We start from the raw sequence: 10,215 nt of genomic DNA, 5'->3' as shown, positions 1-10,215 counted from the left end.
CTTATTAATATTTCTGAAAGAAAAATATGCAAATAAAATATGTTCAATAGTATATATACAAATACTAATAGATCATATTTCTAGATTGTTTTGTCATGAATGTTGTTTTAACTACTTATGTTATTATTTTAAAAACTTTTATTAGCAAATATGTTTCTAACCCCATTGAACTTATAATTTATGAGAAAAAAAAAACTGAAAATAGCACTGTTTCCTGAATTGAGGTTTTTTTTGATTTTACAGTCCAATAAAATACCTTAAAAAAATTATTGCTATCTTGTGAATATCCTTTATGTTGTTAGCTCATCTTTAAGTGGTCCTAAATTACTATTTGGTGGTTGAAACTTTGAAATGTTTTCATAAATCTTGAGATTAACTATAGATACTGTAATGCAAGCTTGTAAATGTAATATTATATTCCTCACTTTCTATGAAAAATCATTTTTCACTGTATTTTAAAATCTATTTTTGACTCCCCATTATATATGTCCACATAGCTAATCACTTACAATAGTGACTGTTGCTGAACATTTAACATGCTGGCATATTAATGCATCTTATTACAATAAGATGGCAAAATTTCTGAGCCAGAGTCATTTTAATGATACACATACACACACACACACAGACACACACACACACATATCCCCAATGGGTTGTACAAATTCCAGTAAGTGTAGGGGCCACACTACCTTTGTTTATCAGTATTTCTAATTCCTTTTCATACTGTCTAGGACAAAGGAGGTACTCCAACATTTTTTCTTGAGTAAATGACAAATGACTACATGAATTAAAGATCAATTAAGTGATGAGACTAAAATACTAGGAGCATGATTGTTTTCTTGAGATTTTCAAATTATAGAGTTCTGCTTTTCTTTTTATGAAGCTATATCAAAACTTTGGAGCTAAAATTTCATCTCTGTGGTTCAAAAAAAAAAAAAAAAAAAAACTGACCATCACTTCTGAAGTCTATACAACTTGTGAAGGAAAAGTATGCAAAGCATGTTCTCTCCTAGGGAAAGAGTCTCTTTATTTCACATTCTCATCCTAATTATCACCTATACCACACATACATCCTGCTAGTCCTTCACGTTTCCCCAATTTGATGAATGGCACACCTATCCTGAAAGGTATCCTTTCTAACTCTTTAGCCTCTCAGGAAACCTACCTGATATATCTCTAAAGTATATATTTATAATTCTCCCACTTATTTATGACGTTTGTACTGCTACCACCCTGACTCTAGCCAATAATATCTCTCACTAGATTGCTGACAGTGTGCATCTACCATGTCTCCCTATTGTATGCTTAACTCAATCTATTCTCCACAAAGTGACTCAGATGAACTTTTCACAACATGAATCAGAATATGTCTATCCTCTGATTATCTAACTAATTCTCCACGTTATATTAAGTGTGAAGCCAAAATCCTCCCATTAGACCCTCTGTGATCTGTCATCTCCCATGCCCCACTTCCCTCCGCAACTTCTTCCAGTGTCTTCTTTCAGTGAAGACTTTCCCAGCTACATTGTTGAACATGGCATATTCTGCTTGACATATATTTCCTCTTCTTTTATTCATTTCCATCATCTTGGCACACATTATATTTTACTTATTTACTTTATTACGACTCCACTAGAATCCAAGCTCTCCAAAGGCAGGGATTTCTGGTGTATTTCCCAGACTGAATTCTAATGCCTAAAAACAGGAGACAAAAAAGATAAATGGCAAATAAAGAATTGCCATTTGTAATTGTTATAAATGTATTCTTCCTATCTATTCTGGAATGTATACCATATTATGGATTTTACTTCCATTGCTTATTTTAAAAGAAACCAATCTTTTCAAACAAACTGTTATATAAAAACCATAATAAAATGAAATGAAATGGAAATGCATTAGAATTTATTCATTCTTTTTAATTACTGAAACGTAATTATAGAAAAAAACTTTCAGCATTGTTTTCCCTGAAATAGATTATTTGATTAGAAATAGACATGATAATTTCCTTACATACTGTTTTTACAAAAATACCGTACTTCTCTCACACCTCAAAACAGTTTTTGCAGAAGTTACACATAGATAAATTATGTAAATCATGATTAAAATGGCAGCATAGGGTGGTGTATCTTTCCCTGGATCTCAAAATGCCTGTTATTTTATAACTCACCATAATTAATTTTAAAGAAATTCTTATTCTCAAAATGATGTATTTCTGGTCTCTTGCTTTTCTTCTCCCAATTTAGATACATTACTGTTTTATAAATTCATAGGCAATTACTCTTGGTCTCCCCTAGCACAAAAAATGTTACAAATATCTTGAGAACCGTTACCCTCATTTTTAAATAGCTTTGGAATCTCCAGATCTGCTATTTGCAAACTGGAGAAAGAGAAAACCTGGAGGTATAGTTCCAATGCAGGTCTGAGGGCATGCAGATCGTGGGAGTCCCAGTTTGTAAGTCCTAGTTTGAGTTAAGAGGACTGAGAACCAGTAGCACTGATGTTAAGGGTAGAAAATTGATGGGTGTCTCAACTCCAGCAAAGAGATCAAATTTGCCCTTCCTCTGCCTTTTTCTTCTATTGAGGCCCTCAACAAATTGGATGATGCCCACTCTATTGGTCTGGGTGATTTTCTTTACTAAGTCTGCCAATTAAAATCCTAGTCTATTCTGGAAAACCCCTCAGATATAAACACAGAAATAATATCTATCAGCTATCTGGACATTTCTTAGTCCAGTCAAGCTGATGAATCAAATTTACCATTACACTACATATCCCTACCATGATATTTTATTGATTCAGGAACTAGGATACATATTACAGATCATTCAACAGACAGAAATAAAATAATTTAAAGGATACTGTGAAACTGACATTTTGCATACTATGCCTTGAAAGATCAAGAATGAAACAGATATGTATGGTAGTGATAGTAACATCAGTCCTAGTGGTTACAATAATACAAATCAATAACACTTACATGGATTATTACATGCCAGTTACTCTTGTGTTTCACATTGAATAACTCATTTAAGCTTCAAAGAAACTTATGAGATAAGTCTTAATACTATCTGCCCTATATTGATGAGGTAACTGAGTTACAGAAAATGTGAATAACTTCTCAGTGTCACATGGCTAGTAAAAGAAGTGGCCCAGTTTTAAAATCAGACACTGAGCTCCGAGTGTGTGGTCTTTACCATTATACAAAGTTGTTTTTGTAGTAAAAATATCTAGAACAAAGAATATGGGGTTGATGAAGATTTAGTGATTAAAATAGACATCTAGATAAAATAGCAGGTGAAGATACTGAAAATTCTCTGCAAATTATTTTTCAAAATGCAATACAAGGCCAGGTGCGGTGGCTCAAGCCTGTAATCCCAGCACTTTGGGAGGCCGAGACGGGAGGATCACGAGGTCAAGAGATTGAGACCATCCTGGCTAACATGGTGAAACCCCGTCTCTACTAAAAAAATACAAAAAACTAGCCAGGCGAGGTGGCGGGCGCCTGTAGTCCCAGCTACTCGGGAGGCTGAGGCAGGAGAATGGTGTAAACCCGGGAGACGGAGCTTGCAGTGAGATGAGATCCGGCCACTGTGCACCAGCCTGGGCAACAGAGCGAGACTCCGTCTCAAAAAAAAAAAGAAAAAAAAATGCAATACAAGAAACTAACCTTTCCAATCTAGATTGTGTAGTTCACATAACAGCAGAGCAACCAGAGTCACATAAATAAAGAAGATGATAAGAAACAGACAGCTGAGAAAATCCATCTTTTGTAGTGATATATATTGTAATTTCTTTGTAATGAATAATTAAAATAAATATCAGAATATTTACTTCACAGTAATCTAACCTGTAATGTATATTTTCATTGTTTTTCAATAAATTGTATCTAACATCACTTTAGTGTGGCCTTGTTCATTATTATTTAATTTTTTATTAAACCCAGGAGTAATGGAATTCACACATCAAACATCAGTGAATAAATCCATGGAAAGTGCTTGAATGTATTTCTTAAATGTGGAAATAACACAATGAGACAGCCAAACAAAATGCACAGTGATTTTTGTACTACTCATTAGCGATAAAATGATGAACAAGTAAATCTATTTGTATAACAGAAAACATGTTTTAACTGTAGTCATTAAATTTGTAGCAAGTCAAGTAGGTAAACCAGATCAACAATACCCCTTATGGAATTACACATAAACAGATAATCTATCCAAATACAAAGCATAATACATTGGCATCGTATCCAGCCTTCTTGCTATGCCTTCACTCCATGTTTTGCTTCTTATTTGTAGGTAATATTCATACACCCTAATAATTTACATGAAACATTTATTATCAGCTGATCTATGTATCTGATTATCTATCTATATCTACGATCTGTCTCTGTATTATCTTTCTCAGGTGTGATGAATTTCTAAATCTCTCAGCCTTATTGCCTTAGTCTTGATTCTCTACAGCTTCTTATTGCCATTGTGAGATTCAACGATGCTTCATCTTCTCTGGTATGTCTAGATTTTCTGTGGAAGAAGATAAACTCATAGGTCCTGTGTAGCTCCTCACTGTCAAACCTTTTTCCACCTCTCAGCTTTGTGTTTCACTTTTTTCACGTCAACTCACTTTTAGATTCCTACTAGTTTATTATAATCTTTTCCTCTTTTTTCTTCCAATATATTTAGTGACTCTTTGTCTGCTCAGTAGGAAAATTACAGCAGAATTTTTCCACAAGTTATTTCATGCTTTTTGTAAGCATAGAAAAGAATGCTATACCTAGTACATGCACAACTTCTTTGTGCAAAGGCGGTCACAATAGTACAGTGTTATAAAGCCGTGGGGATAGCTCCACTAAGACTCGTTATATTTTGGTCAGGGCTCAGGTGCTAAATGGACAGACTATTTCTTGTGCTCCACTCAGTAACTTCCTAAGTTAATGAAATCAAACATTTCCAGGTATGGTCTAGCTCATGAAGAGAGGGTTTAACAAGCACTCTCTTTTTAGTAATTTAAGAAATTTTCTAACTTTTGTTTCCCAGAAAGTAATAACTGATTTTAAAAAAAACAAACAAACAAACAAACAAAAACAGTCCACTAAGCAATGTATGAACCATATACCCCAGGTAGGCTATCCAGATATTTATAAAAGTTACTATAAATCAGCCAGGCACAGTGGCTCAAGCCTGTAATCCCAGCACTTTGGGAGGCTAAGGTGGGGGGATCATGAGGTCAGGAGTTCGAGACCAGTCTGGCCAACATGGTGAAACCCTGTCTCTACTAAAAATACAAAAATTAGCCAGACGTGGTGGCACACTCCTGTAATCCCAGATACTTGGGAGGCTGAGGCAGGAGAATCGCTTGAATCCAGAGGCAGAGGTTGTGGTGAGCCGAGATTATATCATTGCACTCCAGCCTGGGCGACAGAACAAGACTCGGGTCTCAAGGTCTCAAAAAAAAAACACCACAAAACAAAAAACAAGTTACTATAAATCCATTTAAAAAACCATGGGCGACCCACACTCTATTTAAATTGACGATTTTACGATGGGCTACAACAGACTCATGACGTTTCATAGCATGAACCTAATTCCAGGGGAAAATTATAAACATAAGGAATTCCCAACATGGGACAAAATAATTTTAAAAAATCCTTTTGCTTAACTAACATGTAAAATAAACAAATGATGGAGTACCATTTTACCTATAAAAATTGGTGCATTAATTAATTAAATAACAAACAATGATATAGAGCATATGGTGAAATTAGTGTTTTCAAACATTACTGTGATATAAACTTTCTGGAGGCAAACTGTTACTAATTACCAAAATACCTAAAACTCTCATGTATCAACTCATAAAAGAACCTCCAGAAATTTACCCTCAGGAAACTGTCGCAAACCTTTATTGATCACAAGTTTAAAGGTTTTCTAAAATCTAACATTACTTATTTTGTGTATTTTGGTAGTCTTCTACCAGAGAACACTGCATAAATAAATGTAGATGGAATACATTCTTACTAGATGATAATAAGCTCTTATTAAAAATCATGTTGTAAAACATATTTAACAATGTGGGAAAAGATCATGATTTAATCAATAAAGCTGGTTACAAACCTCCTCCACCCAAATTTATAAAAAAAACTATATATATATATATATAAACATCAAGAAACAGGAATACCAAAAACATTCACTCGAGTAATATTTTTTGATGCTTTTAAATTCATTTTTTCAAGATGGCAGCAATTTACATGTTTTAACAATAGATACGTGTTAATTCTATAATCTGGAACAATTCCATATGTAAATAATACACCTCTCACTGGGCACAGTGGCTCATGCCTGTAAACCCAAGCTTTAGGAGGCCAAGGCAGGAGGATCATTTGAGGCCAGGAATTTGAGATCAGTCTGGATGAGACTCTGCGTCCCCAAAAATAAAAATATGGTATGACATGTTGGCCTGCCCCTGTAGTTCCAGCTACCTAGGAGGCTGAGGTGGGAGCATGAATTGAACCCAACAGTTCAAGGCTGCAGTGAGCCATGATTATAGGACTGCACCGCAGGCTGGGCAACAGCAGCAAGAACCAAACTGAAAAATAAGTAAGTAAATAAATAATACGACTTTCTATTTTAAAAACATCAAACTGTTAATACCCATTATGTTGATGAAAACAAATCTCTAGACTTAGAGATTTAAATAAAATTGTTTTTTAAAACACATTACCTTTTTTCCTAATGTTCATTAATATTCTTAAATTAAATTATGACATATAAATCTATGCACACGCACTGTACACTAATATTAAAAATACTTTCTGTACAGAATTATTAAATCCCATGAAACAAAGGAATCCGTTTGAATTTTTTTCATTTATATCTAAAGTTTTTAAAAAATTTGTAGATAAGGCTGGGAGCAGTGGCTCACGCCTGTAATCCCAGCACTTGCGGAGGCAGAGGCGGGCAGATCATGAGGTCAGGAGATGGAGACCATCCTGGCTAACACGGTGAAACCCCGTCTCTACTAAAAATACAGAAAATTAGCCGGGTGTGGCAGCGGGCACCTGTAGTCCCAGCTACTCGGGAGGCTGAGGCAGGAGAACGGCGTGAACCCGGGAGGCGGAGCTTGCAGTGAGTCGAGATCGCACCACTGCCCTCCAGCCTGGGCAACAGGACAAGACTCCGTCTCAGGGAAAAAAAAAAAAAAAAAAAAGTTAAATTAATATAAAAATTATTTCCAGGCCAGGCGCGGTGGGTCACACCTGTAATCCCAGCACTTTGGGAGGCCGAGGCAAGCGTATCTCAAGGTCAGGAGATGGAGATCATCCTGGCTAACACGGTGAAACCCCGTCTCCACTGAAAATACAAAAAATTAGCCGGGCGTGGTGGCAGGAGCCTGTAGTCCCAGGTACCCGGGAGGCTGAGGACGGAGAATGGCGTGAACTCGGGAGGCGGAGCTTGCAGTGAGCTGAGATTGCGCCACTGCACTTCAGCCTGAGCAACAGAGCAAGACTCCCTCTCAAAACAAAACAAAACAAAACAAAAAAAAAAAAAACAAAAAATTTTCCAAAATTAATTAGTTAGGGGTTCAATATTCAAAATATTAAAGCATTGCCATATATTTTAATCAATCAAATCAACAATTTTGAGTGTAAAATTTAGTGCAGTATGAGCAATTTATGCAGTTTCTAACTATAACCACAATCAGCATATGAAACATTTCAATGATCTTTCCAAATTTCTTCATGCCCTTTTGTACTTGACACCTCCCCCCATAGCCAAATCTCATCAGCAACCATTGATTTATGTACTATACTTCTATCTTTCCTAAAATTACATACAATAAAATTAGACCATATGTAGTCTCTTGTGGCTAGTTTCTTTAACTTAATAGTTTGGATATTTATTATTGTTGTTTTCTGTTTTGATAGTTCCATTTTATTGTAGAATTTAATTCTATTATATGAATATATCACAATTGTTTATACATTTATCTGCTGATGAACATTTGATTTGTTTGGTTTTAGCTACTGCAAATAAAACTGCTTTGAACATTCACTTTCAAGGCTTTGAGTATATATATGTATATATATACATATATATAATTTCTTTAATTTCTCTCAGATAAAAGCTTATACATGGAATATAGGGTTTCTAGGTCATATGGTAAGTAAATGTTTATCTTTTATTTTAAAAATGCTAAATTTCCAAAATGTCTACCATTTTATATTACTAACTGCAGTATATAAAATTTCAAGTTGCTTTGTATTCTCATTTGTCATTATCAATCTTTCATTTTAGCCATTCTAATAGGTGTGTAGGGATATTGTGGCTTTACTCTGCATTTCCTTAATAACTAATGATTTTCAGCACCTTTTAAAATGGCTATTTGTCTTTGGTATATCTTTCATTGAATACATTATTCTAAAAATGTATTTACTTAAAGATGTATTGATTTAATACATTTATTGAAAATTGGATATTTGTCTTTTCTACATTAAATTGTAGGATTTTTAAAACTATGTACACATACAAGTCTTTTATGAGATTTATGTATCACAGATACTTTTTTCTCAGTTTGTATCTTGCTTTGTTATTTTCTTTACATGGCATTTTGAAAGGCAAAACTTTCAGTTTGTGTTTTATTTAATCCCTCCTTTCCTCAACTTAATTTGTATAGACAAGTATACAGTGGACATGTATTCGTCAAGAAAGATGTTAAACAAGAAAATTATTTTAAAACATAAAAGACAGTAACAAGAAATTTAGAAACCCTTTTTTCTTTTTCTCAGATTGTCTAAATTTTCTAATAGGTGAGAGAGCAAAGAGTAGAGCAGAAATAAGATCTTTCCCTCCTTTAAGTCACATGTGTTAACTGTAGATCATTCTTCAGAGCTCAAGTCAGGTGTGCTTTCTTCAGAGAAATATCATTTATCCTGCACAGGTCCTCTTGCCCTCAAACTTCAAGTCATGCACTTTCATTTACACCTTTATAATTCTTTGCTCCCCTCCTTTTATAAAGAAATATTGTTGTCTGTTTTTAATTTTGCATTCATTTATCATGAGTCTCTTATTAATGTCTGTCCTCCCACGTTAAGGTGCAATATTCATAAGGGCAGAAATAATAGTGATTTTTATTGTTAATTCTCAGTGGCAAGAACAGTACCTGGCAAGTTATGTCTGTTTAAAAGTATCTATGCATCAAATGTATGTGGTTAGATCTGCTGTGAAACTGTAGCATCTTGTGTGAACAAATATGTATGTGGGAAGACATAAACTGTATGTGTGCTGTAAATTATATGTGCAATAGAACTTAAGTGCCTTATTATCTGTTACTGATCTTTCCTGTTCTTGGGTGACCATATCCATTTACTGTGAGATAAGCCTGAGGTTTAAAGGTAGCTTAGTATCCCTGATTTTAGAAGAGCCTCAATTTCAAATATTCAGTCAATTCAAAGTTCTGACTCCCCCTCCTGGCTCCTTCTGCCATGTCCAGTTTTCCCCTTCATCTCTACTTTCCCAGGTTCTTTACAAGGGACATTTTAGCTGTCTTCTTGGCATCTAGAAGATGAGCATTTCAGACTCATGCTGTATTTTGGGTACCTACTGACCATCACTGAGAGGCCTGCCAATCACCAGGCAATATTTGTTCTGTATCCACGTGGTTTTGCTAGCAGTATTATATCTTTTGGTAAGATTGGTTCTACCCTTATTATACTGAAAAGATTGTGTCCATTTCTCTGCTAGATGCGGTGTGTGTACTGTAACAAAATTTAAGATTATTGTTTGAGATGGTAAATACTGAGTATCAACTTGATTGGATAGAAGTATGCAAGGTATTGATCCTGAGTATGTCTGTGAGGGTGTTGCCAAAGGAGATTAACATTTGAGTCAGTGGGCTGCGAAAGGCAGACCCACCCTTAATCAGTGTGGGCACCATCATATCAGCTGCCACCATGTCAAGAATATAAAGCAGGCAGAAAAACATGAAAAGACTGGCCTAGCCTCCCAGCCTACATCTTTCTCCCATGCTGGATGCTTCCTGCCCTCGAATATTAGACTCCAAGTTCTTCAGTTTGGGGACCTGGACTGGTTCTCCCTCCTCCTCAGCTTGATGATGGCACTGGTTCTCCCTCTTCCTCAGCTTGATGATGGCCTATTGTGGGACCTTGTGATTGTGTGTGTTAATACTTAAGAAACTCATATATATATATATATA

The sequence above is a fragment of the Rhinopithecus bieti genome, unplaced genomic scaffold, assembly GCF_001698545.2.
Source record: "Rhinopithecus bieti isolate Rb0 unplaced genomic scaffold, ASM169854v2 scaffold_2467, whole genome shotgun sequence".
In the NCBI taxonomy this organism is placed as follows: Eukaryota; Metazoa; Chordata; class Mammalia; order Primates; family Cercopithecidae; genus Rhinopithecus; species Rhinopithecus bieti.
Note: the sequence above shows the minus strand (reverse complement) of the source record.